Here is a 15659-nt window from a genome sequence, read left to right as displayed (position 1 = left end):
AATATCTACTTCTACATTTAATTCTGGATGTTTATTTTTTGCGGTGTCACAATTATTTTGCTTGTAAAATATACCCATATATGTTTGCAGGATGGGTAGAGAAAGTATATTTCCTTGCATTGGAAATATTCAGATGTTTGAAAACATAAGGGCATAATTTCAGAACAGAAATTTGCACATTTTATAAAATACTACCATTAATCTCTGTGCATCCACTTTTGTGTGCAAATGCTGTACCACAGATAGTTTCAATGTTTTTTAAAGAAAAAGGATACTATGGGGGTCATTTTCCAAAGGTATCGCATTCAAAAAGGGACTTTTCAGGGGCGGAGTCTGCACCAGACGAGGAGGAGTTGGGGCAGCCTCTGGGTGGACTCTACGACAACTTCGCTGATGGCGAAACGTAAGACTCCTTATCGCCACCAGTATCGCGACAGGTAGCGCCACCTTTCATGGTGGTGCTATTGGGTGCGAAAGCTGGAGGCGATTGTACCGCGGAGGTGCAAACGCTGCCGGCTTTCACAGGCCTGCCCCCCACCTCGCCCCCCGTTACCGCCGGATTTTCTAAGTTCTGCGAACTTAGAAAATCCAGGCCTATGTCTCTGAAATGTATAAAAATATAAGGTATTTTTCACACTATGGTAGTTACAACTAAAATATAACACCTTGGTAATTGAACCGTATGGTAGGGAAGTAGAACTAGTTTAAAGTAAAAATAAAATCATAAATTCATCAAAGACCCAAACAAAGGTGCACAAGAGAGTTTAGCTTCTCTAGGAGCATGCAGTGTCATAAAAATGCAGAGACAAGCAAACATCTGTGATTTAAACAAAAAAAAAAGATTATGAAAAAAATATGTTTTTTTCACGGATTCTGTTTTCTGATATTACAACTCCTTTTCTGCCAGTAATGATTTTATTACACTGAGAAAGTCAACATTCATAATAGTTTTCCTTTAATTAATGTGCAACGAGAAACAGAATGCATTACCTTATGCTGTATGACATAGTGTACTTTTTTCACAGTAAGTGAATTTAAAATGGTACAGAATGTTACACATTAAGTATCCTCAAGTGGAAAAGATTACAGCTGCCCAGATTTCATATCCTTACTACAATACATGTATCGCAAAGACATAAATCTCAGCCATGGAGGTTTCCTGGTTTCTGACAATTTATCTTTCACAATTCAATCTAGAGAAAACAGAATTCTGAAGACCCTTTAGCTTTTTGTTAGAGAAAAACACTAATCTTACGAGATCTTTACCAGAAATGTCATTTTTCATGAAGCAAAGCCAGTTTCTTATGATCTTGAAGGGACTGTTCTAGTTCAATTTGTCACAGGACTGTGAAAATTGAAGATATTTATCAGCCCCACAGAGTTGCATACTGAGAAGTGATGTTTGCCATGACCTTGCTGTGACCTTACTTCTTTTATATTACACAGCAGTTGAAACAGACCCTTGATGTAACTACTCTTTGCTGAAGATTGTGTAGGTCACTAGTAAATAAATCTGGGTAGAAGAGATCATACTGGGTTTGAACAAAGAGAAAGAGAAAAAATAGCACACTCTTGGCAATTAAAAATTAATGCTTGAGTCAAGTAAAGAAAAGTTATAGGAGATAGAAAGCCAAACCTGCACCCTTTCATACTGAAACAGCTCTGCCCTTTTAAAAAAATTCTCAACATTCACTGCAGACAAGGTAAACTATATAGACTTCATAATCAAAATAATTATTAATTTAGACCATTGCAACATTGTTGTGAATAAATGTCTATTTCTGATAATACAATAAAATATAATGAAATCAGTTCAAAACTGAAAGGTTATGGAAATTATCAATGTCTTTATATCTCGTATTTATATTGCCCATTTTATAAGTTCAGTGTAGCATACAACAAAAACAACAACGGGCCTCATTTTCTAAAGTATCGCAGGCCTGCGATACTTTAGAAAATTGCGCTAATGGGGGGGGCGGGAGGGTCGAAACGGGGGACGTTCCTGCGCTAACCGGCAGCGATTGCATTGCCGCGATGTGATTGCTGCCGGTTTCGTACCCAACAGCGCCACCGTGAAAGGTGGTGCTATTGGGAGCGAAATAAGACGCAAAAAGGCTCCTTACCTTTTCGCCGTCCGCGCCTTCTTTGCAGAGTTGGCCCCGGTGACGCCCCGACTCCTCCTCTTCCGGGGCCGACTCCACCCCCATATTGCAGGCGCACGCTTGAGCTGATAACGCAAGACTGCGCTGCTAGCGCAAGCGTGTGCTAGCGATGGAAAATGAGGCCCAATATTATATATAGTCACTAGAACATAAAATAAAACATAAGAAAAAAAGTCAACACATAAAAATCATTAAGAACATGCCATACTGGGTCAGACCAAGGGTTCATCAAGCCCAGCATCCTGTTTCCAACAGTGGCCAATCCAGGCCATAAGAACCTGGCAAGTACCCAAAAACTAAGTCTATTCCACGTTACTGTTGCTAGTAATAGCTGTGACTATTTTTTAAGTCAACTTAATTAATAGCAGGTAATGGACTTCTCCTCCAAGAACTTATCCAATCCTTTTTTAAACACAGCTACACTAACTGCACTAACCACATCCTCTGGCAACAAATTCCAGAGTTTAATTGTGCATTGAGTGAAAAAGAACTTTCTCTGATTAGTTTTAAATGTGCCACATGCTAACTTCATGGATTGCCCCCTAGTCTTTCTATTATCTGAAAGAGTAAATAACTGATTCACATCTACCCGTTCTAGACCTCTCATGATCTTAAAGACCTCTATCATATCCCCCCTCAGCTGTCTCTTCTCCAAGCTGAAAAGTCCTAACCTCTTCAGTCTTTCCTCATAGGGGAGCTGTTCCATTCCCCTTATCATTTTGGTTGCCCTTCTCTGTACCTTCTTCATCGCAACTATATCTTTTTTTAGATGTGGCGACCAAAATTGTACACAGTATTCAAGGTGCGGTCTCACCATGGAGCAATACAGAGGCATTATGACATTTTCTGTTTTATTCACCATTCCCTTTGTAATAATTCCCAACATTCTGTTTGCTTTTTTGACTGCTGCAGCACACTGAACCGACGATTTCAATGTGTTATCCACTATGATGCCTAGATCTCTTTCTTGGGTGGTAGCACCTAATATGGAACCTAACATTGTGTAACTATAGCATTCATAAAGTATTATAAATCAGTCAGCCAATTACAAGATAAATCCTAGTTAAGCTTCATAAGAAAACTAATTACAAGCAGAAAAGGTAACAGAAAACAACTATGCCTAACAGTATAATAAAATATAGTGTATTAACTGCTTGAAAAATCACTATCAAATCTAAAGAACCAGGATGAGTTCCAAATTCAGAGAGCCATCAGTTAGGTAAGTTATCTGGATAAAGTTACTAGGGGTATGCAGACAACTTTTGTCCCATTTTTATTTTTATTTTTTTATTTTATTTCATGTTCTTCAGCTTTACTGCACACTAAATCAAATTAATGCACAGCAAATCAAATTATTGTGATAATTCACACTAGTTCAATTTAGTGCATTTTTGGAAAATAAAGCATGAAGTAAAACATTTGTGTGCAGTATTCAATATAAAATACACACTAGATAATGTTATTCACAAGTTAAGGCAGTCAATATGTTCTACTGGATATAGCTGGACAAAGTCCAGAATACTTTAGGGCTGTTTTCTATCACAAAAAGACTTATCTGGATAATGCAAAATATCAGTGTTTCAGAGTCATTTATCAAATTGTATTGAGGGTGTAACGCGTGTTAGACGCTCAATAAATGGCCCAACACAAGCTAGCATGCAGATGGGAGGAGTTAATTGAGTATGCAGATGGGAGGAGTTAATGCAAATTAGGGTCTCCTAGCCCAGTTTGCACTGATTTAATGTACAAATATGTGGGATTTAATATAAAAAATAACACTTTTTTTGTGTGTTACAGGGGCAAAATGTGTTTATCGCATGACAGTGGCCATTATCACAGTTTGCGGCTATTATCGCATACTATAAAATGAGGCCTTCTATCAGACACAACTACCAATCTATCCCAGGCCAAAGAAACACCTTTCCTTACCTGGCCTGTCTTCCTAAAGCTACTATATTTGGGGCAAGTTCACTTGCAGTAGGATACTGGCTCCTTCGGGATGCTCAGCACAGACAACACCAAGAACAACAAGAATAGCAACAACAAGGAAGGGAGGTTACAACCACTCTTAAGGAAGTCTCTGCAGCAGAGCCACAGACACTGGGACAACAGAGAGAACTTCATATCCCACGACAGAAAGGCATGGCGCAGATACAGGGAGTGCATCTTACTCCCTGAAACACATTGCTGGGTATGTCAGAAGAATATAGAATATGTGGTTAGCAAGTATCACCTCATCTCTCAGGTTATCCTGAAATTATATGAAGAAATCAGAGAAGATCTGGATCCGGTCACGAGGTCTCAAGCTATACCGGGCCTCAGAGCCAGCGCGTCCATTAGGCAAACTTAGGCGGGCAAACTTAGGCGTTCACCTATGGTGCTGACTCTTAGGAGGGTGCCAAAAAGCAGCCAGGTAGTACCATGAGCAGAGCCACTCGTGGGAAAGAGGAGTAGAGATTTGTCAGGCCATGAGCAGTGCTTGCTGCTTGTGGCCCTGAGAAGCATACAGTGGGCGGTGTGAATGAGGAGTCGGGCCCGAGACCACAGGGGCAGCATGAATGACATGGCATAGGCGAATGGGGTGTGGGGGGCGGGCACAAGACAGAAGTCACTTAGGGCACCTGCTACCCTTGCACAGGCCCTGCCAGGCCTCACCAAACTATTGTTCACCCTGCATTTCATGGCATCTGGCTCCTTGAAATGACAGTTGGAGTGGTTGGGGGAATGTCCCAAACCTCTTTTTCCTACTGTCTGGGCAAGGTTATAACAGCAGTACATGACTGCATTAATTGCTACATAGCATTCCCTCACGATAGGCAGTACTTGTTAGAATTGAAGAGAGGCTTTTATGTCATTACCAACTTTCAGAATATTCTGGGAGCTTTCGACTGCACTCACATAGCCATCATTCAACCCCATCGCAAGGAGGATATCTACCACAAATGAAAGCTCTTCCACTCCATCAATGTGGAAGTGGTCTGTGATGATCGACTGCACATCTTCAACATGGTGGCCAGGTACCCAGGAGCCGGCCCTGTTTGAAAATTTTGAGGATGCCCTATACTGTTACAGTTAGCTCATAGGTAAGACACATGCTTTTTTCTCCCTTTTCTCTCCGGCTATGTCTTTCTAGCCAACTGCATGGAAACAGGTGGGGCTGTGGGGTATGTGACAGCATCAGGTACATAACAAGTGGCTTGCTATGTTCCCATCTACAAGTAGGCGTGCCAGGGCCTGGCTTTCTCTTTCCATGCTGGAGAGAGGTCTGCTAATTTTGCATGTCCAAACAATGTACTTGCCACAAAGCTTTGTGGCTGACCAGCCACAACACACACTTTCTACGGGTTCTCTTTAAACAATAGGTTTTTTGAATCCTCCCATTTGGAGCTGTTAAAATCTGTTAGTCACAATCTTTTAGTGTCCACACTGCAGGAATTCCCAGATCAGGTGTGACCTGTTAATGTTCGGCCAGCCAGGATATCAACCACAGTGGTAAAACAGAAACTATTGCTGTGCATTTACTGTTCGATTTTAAAACCCCTTTGTGTTCCATTGCCGAGAGATACACGCATGACTTGGCCCGGTGCACGTAGTACAGATTTTAAAATCCACACTGGTATATGCGTATGTCCCACTATGCACACAAATCACAAATATCCAAAAGGGGCAGGGCATGGGTGGGTCATGTGCAGGCTGAGTCTGTTAAATGAAGTCAGCCTATAAGTATTCACATGCACAAGTGTGCGCTGACTTCCCCTACCGCTTAACTTTATTTTTGCTATGGACGGCGTGTAAATCATGCAACAAAAAATCCTAGGCTAGTCAGTGGGGTTTTAAAGGTTGACGCTAATAGGGTAAAAGGAAGGCAAGTTATCTAGGGAGCTTAGAAAGTTCTCTCCTTTACTGGGGAAAACTGGGAATGAACTGGGGAAACAGGTAATTGTATCAGCGTGTGTATCTACTAATATTCCACCCACTTACATGCTTGAGTCACCATTTGCATGCAGATGCACATGTCAATATAACATTTATGTATTTATTTATTTATTTGTAGTTTTTATATAGCGACATTTGTTTAGTAACCTCACATCGGTTCACAATTAACAGAAACATTGCAGCTGTGCCTACTAGAACGAACATGTGCAACAGTGCTTTACAATAAACAATAAACTTTACAATAAACTTGTTAACGAACATATGCAATAGTGCTTTACAATAAACTTGTTAAGCGGGTGGGGGGTGGAGGGGAGAGAACAGTGGAACAATGAAAGGGAAAAATAAAATAGTGGTACAAAGCAAATTGTTATCTCACTGAATTTATAAGTCTATAAATAAATAGAATGAAATTATAAGTCTATAAATAAATAGAATGAATTTTATAAAACATAATTGGAAAAGAGAAAAGCTGGGTATGAGAGAAAGAAATGGGATAGAAGTCTTATATACAATTGATATACAATCGATATACAATCGATATGAATAATTAATTGCCAACAAAAAGTTAGGTGTGGTGAGAAAGAAAAAAGGGATGTACATTTAAGTAAATTAGTGGGCAAGGCTGTAGGAGTAAGGGAGAGAGGAGAGCGTAAGGGTTAAGTATAAGCCTGTAGGAAAATTGTGTGCACATGTACATGAGTATAGCCAATTTTATAATACATGTGCGTATACATGCATATATGTGCATATGTTATCAAATCCCCCTGTTCATGTGTGTGCACTGGTAAATGCACGCACATGACTGCCTGTGCGCGGCTCTTAAGAGTTACCTCTTAGGGACTGGCATATTCACTGTGCCAGCTCAGACAAATGTGTATCTCTGGAGGACATGCTGTTCAGAATAGCCAGGGACTTCTACAAGCACACCACCAGATGGATGCTCAGCTGTGTGGCAGCTGTCATGTACAGCCTCTGTATTAGAAGAATGCTACAAATGGGTCGTGATAGCTTGGTAGTGAATAACATGGTAAGAATACATTTGGTAGGAACCCCAGATGTAGTTTCCCATTCTGAAAGATCTGACAGCATAATCAAGTGCTATAATGTTCATACAGTGCCACAGAAAAATGTGCCATGGACTTTGGTTTGAGAAAAAGGCTATTAAGGCTCATGCTAAGCTTAGAGCATGCTGGGATTGGCAGCTATATCAGAATTCATGGTGGTGTGATTGATGCAGCCCTTCTCCCTTTGCTACAGGAGATTTAGGATACACTTGCAGGACCTGGCTTCTCACCCCCTTAGCTATTCTCAACATGCCAGCAGAGACAAGGTACAATGAGGCCTTATGTTCCTTCCGCAGTGTCATAGGATACACCTTTGGGATTCTTAAAAGTAGAATTCACTGTTTGGACAAAACAGGGGGAGTTTTAATGTATGTCCCCACCCAGAGTGGCAGAGACAGTGCTGCTCCATTGTGTATTCTGTAATCTCATTCAGCGCCATGGTATCCCATAGACATATTTCAGATCTACCCAAGGATTATCCATGTCCACCCACCAAAGCTGAGGACATCACGCTGACTGGGAGAGAGGTTTAGGAAAGTGTCATACAATGCTACTTTGCTTGTTAGGACTCAACTACCCCTTCCCCCTCCATGGAAGAGAGCCCAGCAGAGTGTTTCCATCTGCTTTCCTCTCTCTCTTTCTTTTACTCACTTCTCCTCTATCTGGTTCACTGTCACAGAAACCACGCTGGCCTAGTTAGGATATATCTTGACAAAGGAGCCAAAGACTATAGTTCAAAAAATGTATTTAAAGCATAGATTACACCAAAGACATGTGGAATGCCTAATGTTTTCTGACTGATAGTGAATCTAAAACTGCCATGTCTTGCAATAATGTTCATGTAGGACTGGCAATGCATTGTAAATAGCTTGCCCTTGCTTGCACTGTCTTGCTTGGTGGCCCCACAGATTGGACCCTGTAAAAGGTCTCACATATGGGCGAGATAGTGGCATATATATGAGGGGAACTCCAGCAGGGCCTTGAACATCGAACCCAACTGATCTAGAAATCATATAAATCACAAGTATATCAGTTGCTTAAAGGCACAGCCTAAAGCTACAGGTTGAAGGTTTAATGTATCAATCATAGACTTTCTATTTGACAGCCACATTCCCTAGCTAATATCCATGTGCATCTGAAGATATGCACCTCTACATTGGATGCATTGTATCACATGGGCTTGCAAACACATTGATGACTGCACTGCCTCAGCTGTTTCAGAGTCAGTGCTGACAACAGAGTGCTGACCTTGCAGCTCTTCACTTAAAGCCTTTGGGAAAGCACATGTGAAAGATAGTGGCAATGCCTAACTTCTCACAGGTCATTGCAAACCAGCATAGGTCATTGGGGTTGGACAGAACCATACATCACTGGGTCCTGCTACAACTAGATAAGCAACCTGCAGGGGCAGGTCTATCATGAGGCAGGCTGAGGCAGTGGTCTCAGGTGGCAGAATTTTGGAGCAGCAAAAGTGACCCTCCAAAAATCCCCTACCACAGCCGCTGCCTCACCCTGCTCAAAGTCAAAATTGGATTGGGCAGGGATAAACAAAATCCCTGCCCGATCCATTCAGTGACAACCCCAGGCAGCAGGAGTTGTGTTTTTCCCGATGTCATCTCCTGCTGCCGTGAGACTCATCCTGCGGCAGCAGGAGATGACCTCATGAAAAATGTGACTCATCATCTCCTCCTGCCTCGAGACTGGCCAACTCCACCCACAGCTGCCTCAGATAAGGTGCCGAGTATCAGCTGCTCAGAGGGAGTGAAGCTGATGTGGCTGCCTTCTCCCTTTGCATTCCTCCTGGCCTGCTTCCGCTTCACAAGTCTTCTCAGGTCCTCTACTTGTGCATCAGTTCCCCGATGCTACGGTTGTGGTGTAACACAGAGTTGACAGCGTGCCTGATCCGCTTCCAGATCTGCTCCTTCCTGTATACACCCACTCACTTAGACTGTGGACCATACAGCAGATTCTAGTGCCTCATGACATGCTCAACAAGCATGTCAACCTCAGCTGGCAAGAAGCTGGGCTTGTGAATCAGAGCTGCATATGCCTGAGACATGGTGAAGGTTGCCAGTGAGTGGGCAAATGATCCTTTTGTAGGCAGCCTGATTTGCGCGTACATCCCCCCACACCCGCATAAATTACGCGCACAGGTGGGTCCTATCTGCGCGGATTGCAGTTAAGCACGCCGTCCATTAAAATTTATGTGGAACGTGTGCACGCTAGCTGATTTGTGCACACGTTCATGTATGCACGTACGTATGCACATGTCTATTAACATTAATAGACATGTGCGTACAGCTATTAGCGATTATATGCAACATGTGCGTGCGAGTTGATTTGTGTACTTTACTATCAAAATTGCTGGAGCACATGTGCGTGCTGTTTCTTTTCACCATGGGGAATTAAGATTATTCACCTACCAGAGTAAAATAGCTAGTCACCTTTGTCTCCATCCACTGTTTAACATTGGGGATTGCCTGATTGCCTTGCTGGGTGGGGGAAGGGGTTGATTAGCAGCTGGCCTGTGCACATACTGGGGTGTTGTATGCTGCGGCTATAGAAACCAGAGTAAAATGTTTAGGTAAGAATGTTTTCCTAATTCATGACAAGGGGGTAATGAGTATAAGGTTTTTCTGTTCAGGGATACATGTGTAGAGAGTTAATAGCTCTGATTTGCACTTTTCTGTGTTTGCTCTGTAAAGGGATCCATGCCAGACCTTCACTTTCAAACATGTCTTGTCTGCTTCTCACCTGCCTATGTGAGTTCAATAATCAATGTTTTGTAGTGGCTCACATTTGTATGTCACTTTAATCTCTTCCCACTATACCTGCTCTGCAGAATTTCTTGTGGCCCGATAGTATTCTATTGTTTGCTATGCTGAAATCTTTGGAGAGGTATAGAGGACCTGTATTACATACCTGGGACAACATTTTTTTTTCCAGGCTGGGGGCAACCTGAAGCTCTATAACTGTGGTGAGGTATCAAAAACTATTTTGCTTTTCTTGTCCTAAATAAATATGAGCACGTGGTTGAGGTGTACAAGATGAAAATTGTGGATATGAAAGAATTGTCAGGTGATAGGTAGCAAGGAGTACTTTGTTTCTATAATTGACTATGTATTTGCTCTGATATTGTAAGAGTCTGTGATTTACAGATATTTTTGGGCCTTTGGTTGCTAGAGATGAGCTTCGTTTTTTTCTACCGGGTCGTTTTTTGAGTCGGACACTTCGGGGTAAAGTTACTTTTTCCTCAGTTAGTTTTTTGGAAAAGCTAAACGGGGAAAAACGAAACCAGCCCAAAACAAGACGCGGGAAAATGAAGCTAAAAAAACCCCACCCCAAGCATTAAAATTCACTTTAATACATTAAATAGAACCCCCCCACACACAATCCCGATCCCTCCCCAAGACTTACTAACATCCCTGGTGGTCCAGCGGGGTCCCACGAGGGATTATTCCCTCCGTACTGTCGTGCTGTCTGGCCTGCCTCAATCAAAATGGCGCCTATAGCCTTTGGTCTACTATGTCACAGGGGCTACTGGAGCCATTGGTCAGCCCCTGTCACATGGCCATCAGCGCCATCTTGTGCTCCTACCATGTGACAGGGGCTGACCAATGGCTGTGACATAGTATTGGCAAAGGCTATCAGCGCCATTTTGATTACTGGCAGCTGACGGCCCGAGTGCAGGAGGTCGCTCCCGGACCCCCGCTGGACCACCAGTGACTTTTGTCAAGTCTTGGGGGACCCTCCTGACCCCCATAAGACTTGCCAAAAAGTCCAGCGGGGGTCCGGGAGCGACCTCCTGCACTCGGGCCGTCTGTTGCCAGTATTGAAAATGGTGCCGATCGCCTTTGCCCTCACTATGTCACAGTGAGGGCAAAGTCTCCTTGACCATGCCCTGTCCCTTTTATTGAACTTTAAATTTGTGCTCACAGAGGAAAGTATGTGCTTATCCAGGCAGCTTTTAAAATCCGCTCAGCATGCACTGGCCCAACATATTCCCACATCCCCTAATTTCGGCATGCATCAGGCTTTTAAAATTCACCTTTTAGTTAATAAACCCCATTGAAAACATTGGGCACTGTGATATAAAAAATGTTTGGGCACATTAATGCTTGATGTAACCTTTTGAATAGGGTCTACAGGAATATGTTTTGAGCAAGGTACTAAGTAAATATCTGAAATAAACCATGCACCTTCTGTAGAATCGGAAGAATTTCTAGGTTATTAAACATTTTTGCACAGTGTGTTCTTATAACTGCACAGTGAATGCATTAATTTGATAGTTTTAGTGGAAGAATGCTTCAGCAATCACATTATTATGATATCTTGCCTACTGCTATACTAGAGGAAAGACTACAGATATATCTATCTAAACTAAAACAAGGATTAGTTCAGCTGCTTGTTTAGTTGTTACAATTGTTATTTCTGGAAAGAAGAGGCTAGGACAGTATGAATAATGAGAATGATGCTGGAGAAGAAAACTCTGTTATATTCTTACCTCTATCTGCTATGATAAAAACACAGTAGGGATTGTTCTAAATACCAGAGAGACTCTGCATTCTATAGCTCCAAAAAAAATTGAAACCCACCTCATTTAGCTCAAAGACAAAGAGAAATGACTTTGTTCGTTATTGATAAGCTCACTGTTTCAGGGCTACACTTACAATTAATGCAGTGGGTATCCAATGACTCTTAGCAATTAAGGACCCAAGTCAGTAAATGCCTCTATCAATTAGTGTGCATGTTAAACAGTGGTGAAATGAAGAATGACAAAGAGGTCTATTTACTAAATTACATTAACGCAATAACATGTGTTACAGAACAATTTTGATATCTAACATGGGGTAAAAATACATGAATGTGGATTACACATATTTCTTTTACCATTAATGCAAAATAAAGTATACGACAAAAAAATCACTGTGAGCTCTATCACATGCATTAACATGTAGTTTTGACACACTTTATTAAATAGGCTGCTTAATATGTGCAAACAAGCACATGCAAAATATTCAAACAGTTCATTAGTTATTATTATCCAATTTATTAACACTCCTAAATTTACTTATGCCATCAGTCCCCAGTAAGTTTAGCACCAGCAGGGGGCTCAATGTTAAAGGAGTAATTTTATAACATCGTACAAAATTTAACCAGCAAATATGCTCACAAGTTACACTATTTTTCAAAGCGGGCTTATATCCTTAAGCCCGCTTTGAAAATTATCCTGGCAAAAAAATATGGGGGTACTTTTCAAAAGGTTTCACTACAAAAAATTGGAAGTTAATTTTATGAGTAGCAGGTATGCTCAAGTAGTATTTTGTAAAAGCCTGAAGTATGCACGCTCTGGCAGTAAATAACTGAAAAAAGGAGCAATTTAGGGGTGTTCCTGTGAGAGATTTCGGTAGTTTATTCACAAATTAGTATTTCATAAGCTATATATGCTCATATATTACATTGCCAAGCATTTGCATAGGCTTCTATGCCTGCTAATCAAGTCACAGAAATGAAATTGCACTTGTATTTTGTCTGCAGTCCTTCAGTAGGAGGTTTGGGTTATGTTGTAGGGGGTCAGGGTGAAGTTGAAGAGCATCTAGGTGAACTGGTAGAAGTGTGGGTAAGCTGGTGGAAGCATCAACAAACTGGTACACATATAAATAAGTATTTTTATAAGCAGATTATACACATACTTTATAAAATACCAGCCTCCGTGCATCAATTATGGTAAATATACATGCTCATTTGTGTTTTCTTAAGTAGGCCAGTCTCTATCAGCCAGATCTTTTTGCTTCTTATGATAATGGATTGTTATACCTATATCTTTTTAGGACTCTTGTCCACAGCCTCAGGTTTATAATCAAAGATGAGATCTTTCAAACTAGTGAAATTGATCATTTTCCAATTTTCTACATTTAGGGGTAGATTTAAAAAAAAAAAATATGTGTGTGCATCCATGTACACGTGCTACCCCGGTGCGATGCATGATTTTATAACATGTGCGCACTGGTGCGTGCATGTTATAAAATCGGAGACAGCGCACGCAAGGGGGGGGGGTCCTAAATCACCAACTGTCATGCGGCAACGCATCGGGACCGTAACAAGTTCCCTCCCAGTCCGCTCCAATTTATGGCCTCGATAGAGGGTGATGAATGTCTCTTTGTGTGCCTCTTGAGGAATGAGTGCCATGGTCTTTTCTAAAAACATGAACCTGTACATAGCCAGGCACACAGATGCTAGTGTTATATACTAGAAGGGATCTATGCATCTTTTCACAGTTTTAGATCTGCTGCCCTGCTCTACAACTGCCTGTCTTTCTGTCATTGTCATGATTTCAGATCTGTACAGGATACAGGCCTGCCTCAAAAAGTTCACATCCTGCTGGCAATAGGTGAGCTTCTTTTGTAAATCAAAGGTATTATATTGATTGTCCCTGTACTACTTTAAAAATTCTTCTCTTTCTCTAGGCTTCATGGGCAGGAAATTTAAAGAGTCTTTAAATCATATACCCAGGGGTTCTGTCATGATTTGTAAGAGCTTATCATCCTGAGCTAATAAACTTACATCATCCATCCATCTTTTCCTTTAGTAGCTCACTAACTAAAAAATAACCATCATAACTTTTAGAATTTTGTGCTGTGAAAGTTTAACCTTTGAACTTTTTGCCACAAAAAATCTTAACAAACTCTGAAAGACTCTCAAGACCTTTGAACTCCCATTTTCTTTTGTTGTTTAAATCTGTTGCATTTATATAATTAGGAACATGCTAGCCTGTTTCATGCATACATTCTCAATCATGGAAGGAAGCGGTGGCGCCCTCTTTTTGGGCCTGGAGGAATCACTGGCACCGTTTGATGCAAATGGAGTGGCTGACAGCACGACAGTCCCCGCGTCATCGTCGCAGCTTTCTCCAGATCTGGGATCCTTACCTTCAGGCTTTGCCACACAGAGTGAGGAGTTTGATTCTCAATGATTAAAAGATTGACATTTTAAAGGTTTGACTTTTATAACCTGATGGACATGGACTGCAGGTTGCAAAGATACTGGCTTTGCTTTGCGGGGTACTCAGCTCATATAGTTTGGGAAGGGGCGGGGGGAGGGAGGTAAGGGGGGAAGGGGATAGCTAATGGTGTTTTTTTTTCTGTATCGAAATACCAGTGGATTGCAACCTGTTGTTTCTTTGTAACATGTTGGACACTGAAGAGTGCCTGTGTCCGGCATGTGGTATGTTTCTAGTTGATGTGTGCTTAATGCAATAAAAAATTGTTAAACATAAAAAAAAATATATATATATATATATATATTTTTTTTTTTTTTCAAATATTTGTGCTTGGTCAATAGGGAGCATAAAATATGTGGGGTAGATTTTCAAAGGGTTAGGCATGTAAGATACACGCGTAACACCTGAAAACCTACCCCTGCACGCGCCAAGCCTATTTTGCATAGGCTCGGTGGTGCGCGCAAGCCCCGGGGCGAGCGTATGTCCCGGGGCTTTAAAAAATGGGTGGTCTGAGTGCAAGGCCGGGGGCATGGCGGCGGTTTGGAGGCAGTCCAGGGGCGGGGCGGGGCCAAGGGCGGGGCGGGTTTTGGGGTGGTCCGGGGGCGGGCTAGAATCCTCCTGCACAGCGGCCTGTGTCGGGGGATGGCGAGCCGGTGCACACAAGTTACGCCTGCCAGAGGCAGGCGTAACTCAACAAAATAAGGTGGGGGGGATTTAGGTAGGGGTGGGTTAGATAGGGGAAGGGAGGGAAAGGTGGGGGGGACCAAGAAAAAAGTTCCATCCAAGGCCGCTCCGATTTCCCCGCTCCCTCCAAGGCCGCTCCGATTTCAGAGCGGCCTTGGAAGGAGCGGGGAAAGCCATCGGGCCTCCCCTAAGGCTCGGCGCACGCAAGGTGCACAAGTGTGCACCACCTTGTGTGCACCGACCCCGGATTTTATAACATGCGCGCGGCAGCGTGCACATGTTATAAAATCAGGTGTACATTTGTGCATGCCGGGTAGCGTGCACAAATGTACCCCATGCACGGAATATTAAAAATCTGCCCCAGAGTGTTTGTCATCAGTGGTCAAGGGTTCAGAGCACAGCTTACATTGTTTACCCCTACATTTATGCCTTTTGTCCACATACACTTCATATTTCTCACATGGTATTTTAAACAAACACTCAACTTCTTTTTTTAAAGCCAGAATTGTATGCCTTTCTAAACATTCTTTAGAACGACAATACAGTCCGCAGAGGCAGGCGCAAAAGGTAAGAGAAAGGTCGGGAGGTTTAGACTATGGCTAGGGGGGAGAAAGGTTAGGGGAAGGGGTGGGAAGGTCAGGCTAGGGGGAATGGAGGGAATGGGGAAGGCACGCCCACAATTGTGCACCCGCTTGCGCGGCCGACCCCGGATTTTATAACATGTGCATGCCTGTGCGTGCATGTTATAAAATTGGGCGTACATGTGTGCACGCCGGGTAGTGTGCACACATGTACGCCCACGCACAACCTTTT

This window comes from Rhinatrema bivittatum, chromosome 5, assembly GCF_901001135.1.
Source record: "Rhinatrema bivittatum chromosome 5, aRhiBiv1.1, whole genome shotgun sequence".
Taxonomy (NCBI): Eukaryota; Metazoa; Chordata; class Amphibia; order Gymnophiona; family Rhinatrematidae; genus Rhinatrema; species Rhinatrema bivittatum.
This window is presented reverse-complemented; position numbering follows the sequence as displayed.